Genomic DNA, 12,616 nt, shown 5'->3' on the forward strand with positions numbered 1-12,616 from the left:
ACTGCCACCTGGTGGCCTTATGTTGCAAGTCTCTGGAGCTGCCTGTGTAGAGAGCCACTCTCCCAGGGTTTATCCTCCAAACAGGAACATCTGTCTAGATGGGAAACTGGGTGCAAACTAGGTCTATGCCACAGGGACATACGGTCACTGTTTTGGAGTCTCCCAGTTACTGGGATATGCATTCTGCAATAGGCTGTCATGTGACAGCGGTGGGAACCAGGAAGCGGTGCTCTCTGAATGTTTGTCAGTGGCTGGATAATCCTCCTGCTCCTCCAGGGCGAGGTGTCTGGGTTATGTCATTTCTTTCTGAATCAGTGATATACGATTTGCTAATGTGAGGCCTTGGGCAAGGTGTTCAATAAGGCAGCACTTTCAGAGTGTCTTCTAGACGCAGTCTCTATTCTAAGGTAGAGCTTTACATATATTAACTCAGATAGTCTTCACCACAATCCTGTGAGGTGGGAATTAGCATTAGCCCCATTTTACATTTGAGGAAGTGGAGGTCCAGAAAGGTTAAGAAATTTGCCTAAGATCACACAGCTAGGGAAGGAAAGACTCAAGAGTCAAACCCAGACGGTCTGGCCCCGAGTTGGCACTCTTAGCCATCATGTCTTCTGGGACTCAGTTTTCTCATCTATACATAGACTATGTTCTTTCCAACATGTACATACCTATGATAAAGTTTAATTTATAAGTTAGGTTCAGTAAGAGATGAGAAATAATAGAATTAAAATATACTGTAATAAAAGTTATATCACTTTGGGAGGCCGAGGTGGGCGGATCACTTGGGTTCAGGAGTTTGCGATCAACCTGGTCAACATAGCAAAACCCCGTCTCTACTAAAAATAAAAAAAATAGCCAGGCGTGGTGGCACAAGCCTGTAATCCCAGCTCCTTGGGAGTCTGAGTCAGGAGAAGCACCTGACTCTGGGAAGTGGAGGTTGCAGTGAGCCGAGATCACACCACTGCACTCCAGTCTGGGTGACAGAGCGACACTCCATCTAAAAAAAAAAAGTTATATGAATGTGGTCTTTCCAAATATACTGTACTCAACTTTTTTTTTTTTTTTTTTTGAGACAGAGTCTTGCTCTGTTGCCCAGGCTGGAGTGAAGTGGCATGATCTCGGCTCACTGCAGCCTCTGCCTCCCAGGTTCAAGAGATTCTCATGCCTCAGTCTCCCAAGTAGCTGGGATTACAGGCACGTGCCACCAGGCCTGGCTAATTTTCACATTTTTAGTAAAGATGGTGTTTCGCCATGTTAGCCAGGCTGGTCTTGAATTCCTGACCCCAGGTCATCCACCTGCTTTGGCCTCCCAAAGTGCTGGGATTACAGGAGTGAGTCACTGCGCCCGGCCAGCTGTTTTTGGGCTGTGGTGGGCCATGGATAACAGAAATCACAGAAAGTGGAACCTCATGCGGAGGGGACTTCTGAATACATTCAGATTGCTTACTATCTATACACTTGTCTGCATTGAACATTTTTCTGAGAATTGCTTGGGTACCTTGGGTTGGGATGGAATACATAACGTTTCCCATTTGCAGTCATGAAAATATATTTCTTTTTTAGACAGAGTCTCACTTTATCACCCAGGCTGGAATGCAGTGGTGCGATCTTGGCTCACTGCAACCTCTGCCTCCTGGGTTCAAGCAATTCATGTGCCTCAGCCTTCTGAATAGCTGGAATCACAGGCGCACACCACCATGCCTGACTAACTTGTGTATTTTTAGTGGAGACGAGGTTTCACCATGTTGGCCAGGTTGGTCTCAAACTCCTGACTTTAAGTGATCTGCCTGCCTCGGTCTCCCAAAGTGCTGGAATTATAAGGGTGAGCCACTGTGCCCGGCCATATTCATGAAAATATTTTTATTTAATAGCTTCTCATTTAGCAGCAGGGTTTCCAGTAACGAATCCGTTAAGTTTGGGAACAGGGGGATACTCCTGCCCACTTGTCCATCCACACATATGGATGTGAGACACCTAGGGTCCCTGCTGTGCACACACACGGACAAGCTATGCAACTTTAGTCATTAAATCCAGGTGGATGTGACCTGAGCCACATGTCAACTTTTTATTGATAGCAAAACAGCGACATTGAGGAATGTTTCTTAGACAGAAAGAGCAGACCCTTCTCCATGCGGCCATGCTGGGGCATGTATGACGGGTGGGGATAGTGATCTCTGGGGCTGGGTGTTACAAAGGGAGGGCCAACCCTGCAGCCAGCAGAAGGGGAAGATCGCAGAGCCCCAGAGGTCAGATGCTGGGAGGAGCTCAGCTCCCAGGAGCAGCAGATTCCTCGAGGGCAGGCCGTGGCTGGGGGGTGTGACGCCTGTGTGGGTGGATCCCGGGAGTGGCTGCTGTGGCCGTGGGAACTTCCTGAGCTGGGTTCAGGTACTGGAGTCGGGAGGAGAAGGAAGGGCCAAGGCCACTCGCCTTTAGTCAACCCAGAAGAAGCCCGTGTGACCCCGTGATCCCTTTAGGTTTTTCCTTCCCTGCTTTCTCTGGTGATCCAGGCTTTCCTCTCTGCCCACAGTCCTCCACAGACCAGGCGGCGGTGACCTGAGCCTCCAGACCTTGTGCTTTGGGCTGAGTCCTTCTCGTATCTGTGGTCTTCCCTGGGGAGAAGGTTGCCCAGGAGTCGTACCTGGATTCTGGGGATGAATGTGATCTCAGCCAGGTCACCTTAGTTCTCTGGGCCTTAGTTTCCTCATCTGTGACATGGGGTCAGTCTCTTCCCTGCCCCCTCAGGCCTGTCATGAGGGTCAGGGGAAGGAGCTTGTGGAAGCCCCTTGATGGAGGGAGCTGCTGTAACCACCGCGTCCCAGCGCATGTAAGGCTATAGTTGTCAGCCGGGATCTAGAAGCCTCACTGCTGCCCTTCCTTCCTGCAGCATCGGCTGCCACCACCAGCGTCGGGCGGCGCCATGCCGCACTTGTCCCCAGCCAGTGGCACCTTGCGCTGAGCTAGAAGCTTTTGTAAACATCTTCTTCCCTAGCCACCTCCCTGTATTCACACACCCCTCAGCACAGCATCTCCCCAGTGTAGACCAAGTGGGGCTCACTCAGCACGGCCACGGTACAGATGGTTTAGGAGGGCAGGAGGGGTTCTGTCTTCCACTCCCCACACAGCCCTCTTGTCCCTCCTCCCTCGGCTCCCCCGTCCAGGCTCTGGGGGTCGAGTGAGGGCCTGGCTGTCCTGCAGAGACCTTGCCAACCCACTCACCAGCCGGTGTAGCAGAAGGTGGCATGGAAGCCCAGGAAGGTAGACAAGAAGGTGATGCCTTAGCTCCAGGATGGTGAAGAACAGCAGCAGCGCCGAGAGACTCTTCCAGGGTACCTGCGAAACCAGGGTGCAAAACCTGCAAAAACTGGGCAGTTTTATAGGCCAGCCAGTCCTGGACTCGGTCTGCAGACTCTGACCAAGGAGATGGATAAAAGAAGGGAAACTTGCTAGAAGGGGAGTGTCCTGTCATCTAGTAAGCACCTGTTATGTGCTTATTTTAATCTTAGTTGCCTAATTAGATAGGTACTCTGATTAGCCCCATTTCACAGAAGATGAAATGGAGGTTCAGAAAAATTGAGGTACTTGTCCAAAGCCACGCAGCTGGTAAGTGAGAGCTGGGATTCAGACCCGTCCAATTCCAAGACCCATGCGGTCAACCATTCAGACTGACATCCAGCAGCAAAAAAGTACAGAAAGGTCAAGTAAGAAAATACATGGAAAAGCATGTATTTGGCAGTAAGCTACTGGCGGCTGCCTCAGGAGGGCTTAAGGTCTGTGGAGATGGGAGAGGAGGAGATGGAGTCCATAGGAGATCGTTGCTGTGAAAGGGCAGAGAGGGGAGACCCCAGTCAGAGAGGGACACGGGGTTTCCAGGACTTCAGTTTCTGGAGCCAGAGGAGAGGGAGAGGCATGGATGGAGGAGAGAACAGCCGGGGAAGGTGAACACAGTAGACTAGGGTCATGGGGGCCTAGGAGGAATGATTTATCCTCTACCGATAAGGAAAGCGCGGAGAGGGGCTGGGTGAAGGTCAGTTACATGTGAGGTCACGGACAGGAAGTTGAGTCTTGGGGCCGTTCAGGGACCCTAGGCTACAGGGGAGGGTCAGGGACTCTGGGGCAGCTGGGTCACTGAAGTGGTCAGAATGTGGGCAGCAGTGGGCAGTGTGTCCCTCGCCCCTGCATGGTGTGTCAGACCCAACTGAAGAGAATGTTCCTCCTTTCCTCTCTTTCCCTAGGATGTGAGCAGAGGAAAGTCCTCCCCAAGTATTCCCAGCCCATTTTTGCCAAATCCAGGTCCCTGGTAGCAACCTCATGACATAACCAAATGTCTTTGAAAAGATCTGACCTCAATGGCACCAGAAGGCAGGGCTCACTGATAAATCTTAGGTACCATTATGTTGGCAGTCTTCCTAATGTCCCCTTGACCTCTATGTTCTTAGAGGGGAACGTCCTTGGTAGGAGGCAAGGAGCTGGAATATCTTACTCCATGCAAACTATTGTTATTTTTTTAAAAACAGGGGCTCACTCTGTTGCCCAGCCTGGAGTGCAGTGGCATGATTATAGCTCACTGCAGCCTCGAACTCATGGGCTCAAGCAATCCTCCCCCTTCAGTCTCCCAAGTAGCTGGGACTACAGGCGTGCACCACCATGCCCAGCTAATTTTTTTAAAAATATATTTTTTGTTGAGATTGAGCCTCACCATGTTGCCCAGGCTAGTCTCAAACTCCTGGGTTCAAGTGATCCTCCTGCCTTGGTCTCCTAAAGAGCCACCACATCAGCATTCACATAGGAAACACTAGTCCAGAGGGAAGCAGCGGGGACTGTCAGATCCTGGTGGCGTTCTGCCTCAGGGGCTCTGGAGCTAATTGCTAAAGCACTTAAACCCTACTCCCCAAAACTGGATGTCATGGTACCTGCCTGGAGTCCCAGCCACTCAGGAGGCTGAGGCAGGAGGATCGCTGGAGCCCAGGAGTTTGAGGAACAGCATGAACAACTTAGCAAGGCTCTGTCTGTATTAAAAAATAAATACATAAATCCCACTCCCCATTTTCACTTTGACAATAGAGGATAAGAAGACATCTCTTGGTGGTGGTTTCTAGGATTAAATGGTACCCAAAGAGTGGATGCTGGTTCTCTGGGCCTGAGACACTCATCTGGGTATAGTTGCTGCCGGCAGCCAGCTCAACCACAAAGGCACACACTGCACAGAGGCCGGCACACATAAGCTGACCAGGTTCGGCACTGTGCCGACTTTCATCTACTAAGGAGACGGGAGCCCGTGTTACTACCCAGCTGGAAGGGGAGGGTGCTGGTTCACATGCCCTCTGTATCGTGGGCTTCCTTCGCAGGATTTTGATCCTGGAGGAACCACTGACCTGCCCTAGGAGCCAGGAACCAGTGACCAAGGTGAGAGCATCTCTTCTCCACCTGCTGGAGCCCATGGGCCACAGAGGCTACGTCAGCCTTAACAGACAGGAGATGGATTTGTTGCAGGTGCACAGACAACAATATGTGTGGCCACTTCTTCCTGCCAAGCCCATGGCAGACAACATCCCTCAATCCTCAGAACCCACCAGGGTCACATCGATAGAAAAGCTATTTGCCATCTTTTGTGGGTTGAACCGTATCCCCCCAAAAGATATGTTGAAGTCTTAACCCTGGTATCTGTGAATGGGATCTATTTGGAAATAGGGTCTTTGCAGATGTAATCGAGTTAAGATGAGGTCATAATGGATTATGACTGGGTGTCCTTAGAATAAGCGAAGGGACACAGGGAGAACAGCCCCTGATGTCAGAGGCAGAGACTGGCAGGATGTGTCTGTGAGCCAAGGAACACCAAGAGTTGCCAGCAACCACTGGAAGCTGGAACGAAGCCAGAAAGGATTCTGCCTGAGAGCTTTCGGAGAGAACGCGATCCTGCCAGCACCTTGACCTTGGGCTTCCAGCCTCCAGAATCATGTTTCTGTTTCCTCTTTTTTCTTTAGACGGAGTCTCACTGTTGCCCAGGCTGGAGTGCAGTGGCACGATCTAAGCTCACTGCAACCTCCACCTCCCAGGCTTAAGCAATTCTCCTGCCTCAGTCTCCCATGTAGCTGGGATTACAGGCACCTGCCACCACGCCTGGCTAATTTTTGTATTTTTAGTAGAGGTGGGGTTTCACCACGTTGGCCAGGCTGGTCTCGATCTCCTGACCTCAAGTGATCCACCTGCCTTGGCCTCCCAAAGTGCTGGGATTACAGGCATGAGCCACCAGGCCCAGCCACGTTTCTGTTGTTTTAAGCTACCCAGTGTGTGGTAATTGGTTACAGCAGCCGTAGGTTTCTAGTTTCCTCGAAACAGACGGCTCTGGCGGGGATGGAGTCCCCTTTCTGGAGGCCTAACCAGGAGGTTCGGCAAATTTAATGCCATTTGGGTCTGCATCCAACCTGTCAGATTAGGGGCGACTTGCTGAGGTCCAGGCTGTATTAGAGGCATGGAGGAGCTGTGGTAAAGGAGAGGAGACTAGAACCAGACTCAAGTTAGATACAGGAGGCTCCTAGAGGACAGGAGGATGGTCAGGAGCTCAGACCCACCAGTGGGTAGGATTGCAGACAAAGTCCCACTCCCTACTCACCCACCATCCTGTGGAAAGGCTCCACAAGCATCCACTTTCATATAAGGTCTTCCAGGATGAGCTATGCCCAGAGGCAGAAGCAATGCCTGTGAAACTCACCCGGGGAACTGCAGTTTGCTGAGATGACCAGGGTGGTTGCTCCTGAAACGAAGAATTGCACAGAGAGGCAGGAATGATGGTCTCAGGGAGCCCAGGGGCACCTGCCTCCTGGAAACCCTCACGCAGGGGAGGATTGCTATGGGCATTTATGGCTTGGCACAGTGGGCCATGCACCAGGGAGTAATGGGCTTATGGGAACAGAGAAAGGCATCTAGCTCTCCCAACTGGGCTCTGCATAGGTTGGTGAGATAGGATTTTGGAAGGGGACCACTAAAGATTCCTAGGTAGCTGCCAGGCGTGGTGGCTCATGCCTGCAATCCCAGCACGTTGGGAGGCCGAGGCAGATGGATCACCTGAGGTCATGAGTTTAAGACCAGCCTGGCCAACGTGGCAAAGCCCTGTCTCTACTAAAAATACAAAAATTAGCCGGGCATGCCCGAAAGATGCCTAGGTACCCGGTCCAGTACTTTTCAAACTTGACAGAGGACATGAGCAGCCTAGGGATGTTGTTAAGCTGCAGACTGACTCAGCCTATGTACTGTGGGGCTCCAATTCTGCATTTTTGTATTTATTTATTTTCAATTAATTAATTAATTATTATTATTATTTTAAACGGAGTCTTGCTCTTGCTCTGTCTCCAGGCTGGAGTGCAGTGGCGCAATCTCATCTCACTGCAACCTCTGCCCCCCAGGTTCAAGTGATTCTTTTGCCTCAGCTTCCTGAGTAGCTGGGACTACGGGTGTGTGTCACCACGCCCAGCTAATTTTTATATTTTTAGTAGAGATGGGGTTTCACCATTGTTGGCCGGGATAGTCCTGATCTCTTGACCTTGTGATGCCACCCACCTCGGCCTCCCAAAGTGCTGGGATTACAGGCATGAGCCACCGTGCCTGGCCTGCATTTTTTTTTTTTTTTAAGAAACTGGATCTTGCCAGGCGCGGTGGCTCAAGCCTGTAATCCCAGCACTTTGGGAGGCCGAGATGGGCGGATCACGAGGTCAGGAGATCGAGACCATCCTGGCTGACACGGTGAAACCCCGTCTCTACTAAAAATACAAAAAAAAAAAAACTAGCCGGGCGAGGTGGCGGGCGCCTGTAGTCCCAGCTACTCAGGAGGCTGAGGCAGGAGAATGGCGTGAACCTGGGAGGCGGAGCTTGCAGTGAGCTGAGATCTGGCTACTGCACTCCAGCCTGGGTGACAGAGCGAGACTCCGTCTCAAAAAAAAAAAAAAAAGAAACTGGATCTGGATCTTGTTTTCTGGCCCTGGCTGGAATGCAGTGGCACCATCATAGCTCACTGCAGCCTCCAACTCCTGGGCTCAAGTGAACCTCCTGCCTCAGCCTCCTGAGTAGCTGGGACTACAGGTATGTACCACCATACCCAGCTAGTTTTTCTTTTTTAATTTTTTTTCCTTTTTTATATCTTGTTGCATATCAACATTTTTTATTTTTAGTAGAGACAAGGTTGTGCTATATTGCTCAGGTGGTCTCAAACTCCTGGCCTCAAGAGAGCCTCGCCTCAGCCTCCCAAAGCTCTGAGATTGCAGGCCTGAGCCACTGGACCTGGCCTGAGACTCTGCATTTCTAATAAGCTCCCAGTGGATGCCAAAGATGGTCCCTGGCCCATGCTTGGAGGTGGGAGGGGCCAGTCTCTTATTTTGAAGATGGAGAAACTAAGGCTGAGAGAAGGAGGCAACCTGCCTAAGTCACAGGGCTGCTAAGTGATAGATCTGGAACTAGAAATCAAGTCCTGGGGGCTTTTGTTTCACTGTAGTGGCTGAGCCCTTGACTTGAGTGTTACCCTTAGGAGAAGCCCCCAGGGACACCACCTTTCTCCTTCCTTGGCTGCATCTATCGGGGCAGAGGCCCTTTGCCACGACTCCCCGCACCACATGCTGTGAACCAGCTTCAGCTCTTTAGCTGGCCGCCTCAGCAGCCCCGTGCCTCCCCTGGGCCATCCAATCCTGTGTGGGCACCTGCACGGCGTGGGCCTGGAGCTTCCCCCTCAAGCTCAGAACAGTTCCACACCCTGCCGCTTCACTCCCACTTCACAGACTCAAACGCCCTCCCAAGGGTGCACGGAGGATCTGCAGTCCCGGTCTTTGCAGCCCTCCCTGTCTCTGGGCCACCACCAAGTGGGATCTCCAGGGTCCTCAGGAGCACTCCTGCCAGCAGGTACAGGTAAGTGGTGGGGAACTTGGTGGAGCTCGAGGAGGCAGCCAGGATGCACGTCCCCCATCCCCCCGCACCCCACTCACAGCTGATAATGATCTGCAGGGCCTGGGGGTGGAGGTGGGAGGAGGCAGAGCTAAAGCCTTGCGCCTTCTAGGGCGGGGCTGTGTCTCCCAGGGACTTGAGTGGCTGGGCAGATCTCTGTGCAGATGTCTCTGCCGATAAGGATCTTAGACAAACTCCCCATCCACCTCCTTCCTTGGCAGCCAAGAAAACAGAGGCCTGGAGAGAATGATAACCTTGCCAACTTCCCTAGCTAGGGAGGGGCGGAACCAGGTCTCCTCGTCCCCGGGCATGGCAGGATTGCAGAACGCTAGAAAGCTTGGGTGAGGGCCATCTCAGGCATCCAGCCCAACACATTGGTTATCTCCAAGGTGCTGGCCCCGAGGGCACTGAGCTTGCCCTGTGCACCCGAGTCTGTGCACTGAGTCATTTAGCTCTCACCACACCCATGCCTGGAGCGGCGCCCTGCTCGTGGCATTCTAGGGAGGAAGCTGGGGTCTCAGAGTGGGATCGGAGGCTGCCTCTGCCCACGTTCCCGACGCCTCCATACTGCACATGCAAGCCTCTCCCTCCAGGGCACAGGGTTGACTCAGCCTAGGCTGAAGCCCAGAAGTTTGTGGTCATTTGTTTCAAAAAGGCTTCTGTGATCCTGAGAGCAGCACTTTGACCTCGCCCTCAACACTCCACCTCTCTGACTGTCACCCGAGGGGAGTAGCGTCTTCCAGCAGGCTCTGCTCCTCCCGTTGCTTTGTGCTCAATGGCAAGGTAAATGAGACCTCATTTTGGAAACTGGGGCCCAGAGCCACACATGCAGAGGATCTAGGATTCCAGTGCCTGGCTTGGCCCATGCTCTCCGCTCAGCTGTCCACATTGGCATCAGCGGGAGACAGGCACAGACTGTTGCCCTCACGTGCTGGTCTCACCATTGACCAAGACCCGCTCGACTACGGTGAGAAGAGCCTTGGTGCAGGGGTGGGGCATCAGAAAAGGAAAGCTCCCTGTTCACCCAAGTGGCCTTAGAGGGATGGAACCCAGCTCCTGGACACTAGCAAGGGGGACGTAGGTTTGCTTCCGTATCTTGGATTCAAGCAATGCTTTCCTGGGCAGTGGCAGCTCCAGCCCTTTGCTGCTAATTTTCAGAGTTGGAGGCCAGGGAGGAAAACCCGAGCAGATCTGTCTGGCCTCCCTGCTGCTCCACGATCCCTCCCCTGATATGTACCCTTGGCCCCGTAAATTCTACTGACTGCATCACTGTTGGGATTGGGAGTGGCTGTTTGGGATCTGCCCTGGGAAGGGCGCGGGTCTGTGGAGACTGGGTGGTCCACTTACTCCCAAGATGGTTGGCTGTCCCCGGAAAAAGAGCCCCTCTCTGCTGGATGGGCATTGCTCAGGGTCTCAGCCTGCCAGGGTGTCTCCTCTGGGCTCTGCCGTGGCACCCCTGGGGTTTCGGAAGGAGGGACCCTCACTGATTGCTGCTGCCCTGTCAGAGCTGGCTTCAGAAGGCAGGTGAACTGTGGGCTGGGCTGCCTCAAGTCTCCTGGAGGGAGCTGGAGCCTGAGTCTTGCTTTTGACATTTCAGACACCTGCAGCACACATAACCGGGGTCCCAGGAGGAGGAGGAACATTCGCAGGCAGATCCCCATTTCCTGGGTCTCAGTTTTCCCATCTGAAAAGTGAAGCTACGTCACCAGGAGGAGTGACTGGTAAAACATGGATTGTGTGTAATTCTTAGCAGCTAAAAGCAAAGGTCAGGATGTCCACAGAGAGCAACACGATGGATCTTAGACACAGGGCTGAGAGGGGGAAAAACAGAACCCAAATGAGACAAAACAATACCATATACACAAGTTAAATATGTGCACACTAACATCCTGTAACACGACATGCATTAAAACACGCTGAAGTTCTTACCTGGGGCTGGAAGGCTGTGGGGAATGGAAGTAAGTTAATGAGACAGAGGTAAGGGAAGAAGTTTGGACCTGGTGACAACCACTACAACCTCATGCTTACCAGCATCCATTTATAATTTGGTATGCCCAATCTCCATTTCACTCTTATACAAACTGAGGACCAGAGAGGTTAAGTAACTTGCTTGGATCACACAGTTAATAAATAGTGGAGCTGGGATCTGAATCCAAGACAGCTGACTAGAAAACCTGGGTTTTTCCTGCTTTCTGATGCATCTCCCCCTTGTCTCCCAGGTCATTCCCTTCCAGTCTGCCAGGCTAGTTAATAACACCACCAACTCCACAGCCTACACCTGTCTGTATGGCTTGTTACCACTTACCTAGAGTCTTCACACATGGTCCTGTGCTTAATTACTAAGCCTCCTGTGTGACGAGGCCCGGGAGCAACCCTCCAGTTGGCTCAGGTCAGAGAGGCTATAAATAATTGGGCCTGTATTGTATTGGAACCTATGGCTTCTGACTCTTGTCCAGTGTTCATCCCGCTGCCTCATGCTGCCTCCCCTAAGCAAAAGTGAGAGACATTAAAAGGAAAATAAAAAGTAACACAAAACCAAAAAACCAAAAACGTGCCTCAAATTCCAAGTGAACTCAGGAATAGAGAGCTGGGAGGACCCTGGGATCCTAAGGCCTGAAGCTCTTGGCCTTCACCTGGTCAGGGGGCTCTCTGTCCAGCAGCCTGGACACGTCTTCACCTCTCCTGATGTCCCTCCTTCTCTGCCTTCCCAAGCACCTGCTCTGCCAATCGTACACTTGCTCCTGCAGCCCCCCCCAGTCGTAGAAGCCAATTCCTTGCAATGAGTCTTAGTCTATATGTCCCACTGATTCTGTTTCTCTGGGGGACACTAACTGATAAGAGCGTCCAGCACCTGGCAGGGGCCTGACCCACGGCGGGGGCAATCTGCTCCCGAACGGATGCAAGGCAATCAGACTGTGTGGAAGGAAGTGAGGAGGTGGGGAGGAAGTGATCACAGCCATCGGGTGGTGAGGGGCAGGCTAAGGGTTTTGGCCTGGGAAGAGCTAAGTCTCTGTGCAGAAGAAATGTCAGGGGCAGGGCAGCTCAGACACCCGCAGGCCTCCTCTCACACAGCTTCTCCTTTTGGCCATGCCCTGTATTCCAGATTAGGTCCCCCATCACATTCTCTCATAATGCCCCTCAATTTCCCTTTATGGTAGTTATACGTTCTCAGATGCAATCGTTGGATTAGTGCCTTCCTCCGCCACCACAGTCTGAGCTCTGAGAGGCTGGGGTTTGCTCATGGTGGTTTGCCCCTGGACGTAGCATTGTAGGGACTCAGTCTTTACCTGTGGAATGAATGAAGGAATAAATGAGTGCAATGCCGTCCTGCCTTCCTTAACCTGCCTTAAGGTCATGGAGACGGAGAAGGAAGAGGGTGTGACTTTGGGGTTTCTTTAAGGCTTCTGGGGTGGGGTTGGGATTAGAGTTTGCAGACTGATCTCATAGGCTAGGGGAGATGATAAATTTGGGAGCCAGGAACTCAGGTGCTAGATGCAGATAGGGGTTGGCCTTGTTTCTGCTCTAAGGCTCCTGGGAAAGCAGGTGGGGCAGGCTGGGGAAGGATGTCATGGGCAGTGCAGCGATAGCTCAAGACTGGGTTCTAGCCTCATGTCCATGAAAGGTCTGCCAGGTAACTTCAGTGAGCTCCTTCTGGGCCAAGTTTCTCCATCTGTTCCATGATGGGTTT

At 52.2% G+C, this 12,616-nt stretch overlaps 2 long non-coding RNA genes across 2 annotated transcripts in view; one reads left to right on the top strand and one right to left on the bottom strand.

Moving 5' to 3' along the window:
- Positions 1–2,089: 2,089 nt before the first annotated feature.
- LOC139357314 (uncharacterized) lies at positions 2,090–5,643 on the bottom strand. The gene is made up of 3 exons (XR_011610282.1): positions 5,376–5,643; positions 3,220–3,333; positions 2,090–2,648 (listed from the first exon to the last, which is right to left on the bottom strand). It is a non-coding gene; the product is annotated as an uncharacterized lncRNA (long non-coding RNA).
- Positions 5,644–8,341: 2,698 nt separating this feature from the next.
- LOC105464638 (uncharacterized) overlaps positions 8,342–12,616 on the top strand; it is a 31,923-nt gene continuing 27,648 nt past the window's right edge. The window contains exon 1 of the long non-coding RNA XR_011610537.1: positions 8,342–8,892. This is a non-coding gene — a long non-coding RNA (uncharacterized lncRNA). The remainder of the gene's footprint in view (positions 8,893–12,616) is intronic.

Source organism: Macaca nemestrina, chromosome 12, assembly GCF_043159975.1.
Source record: "Macaca nemestrina isolate mMacNem1 chromosome 12, mMacNem.hap1, whole genome shotgun sequence".
Lineage (NCBI taxonomy): Eukaryota > Metazoa > Chordata > Mammalia > Primates > Cercopithecidae > Macaca > Macaca nemestrina.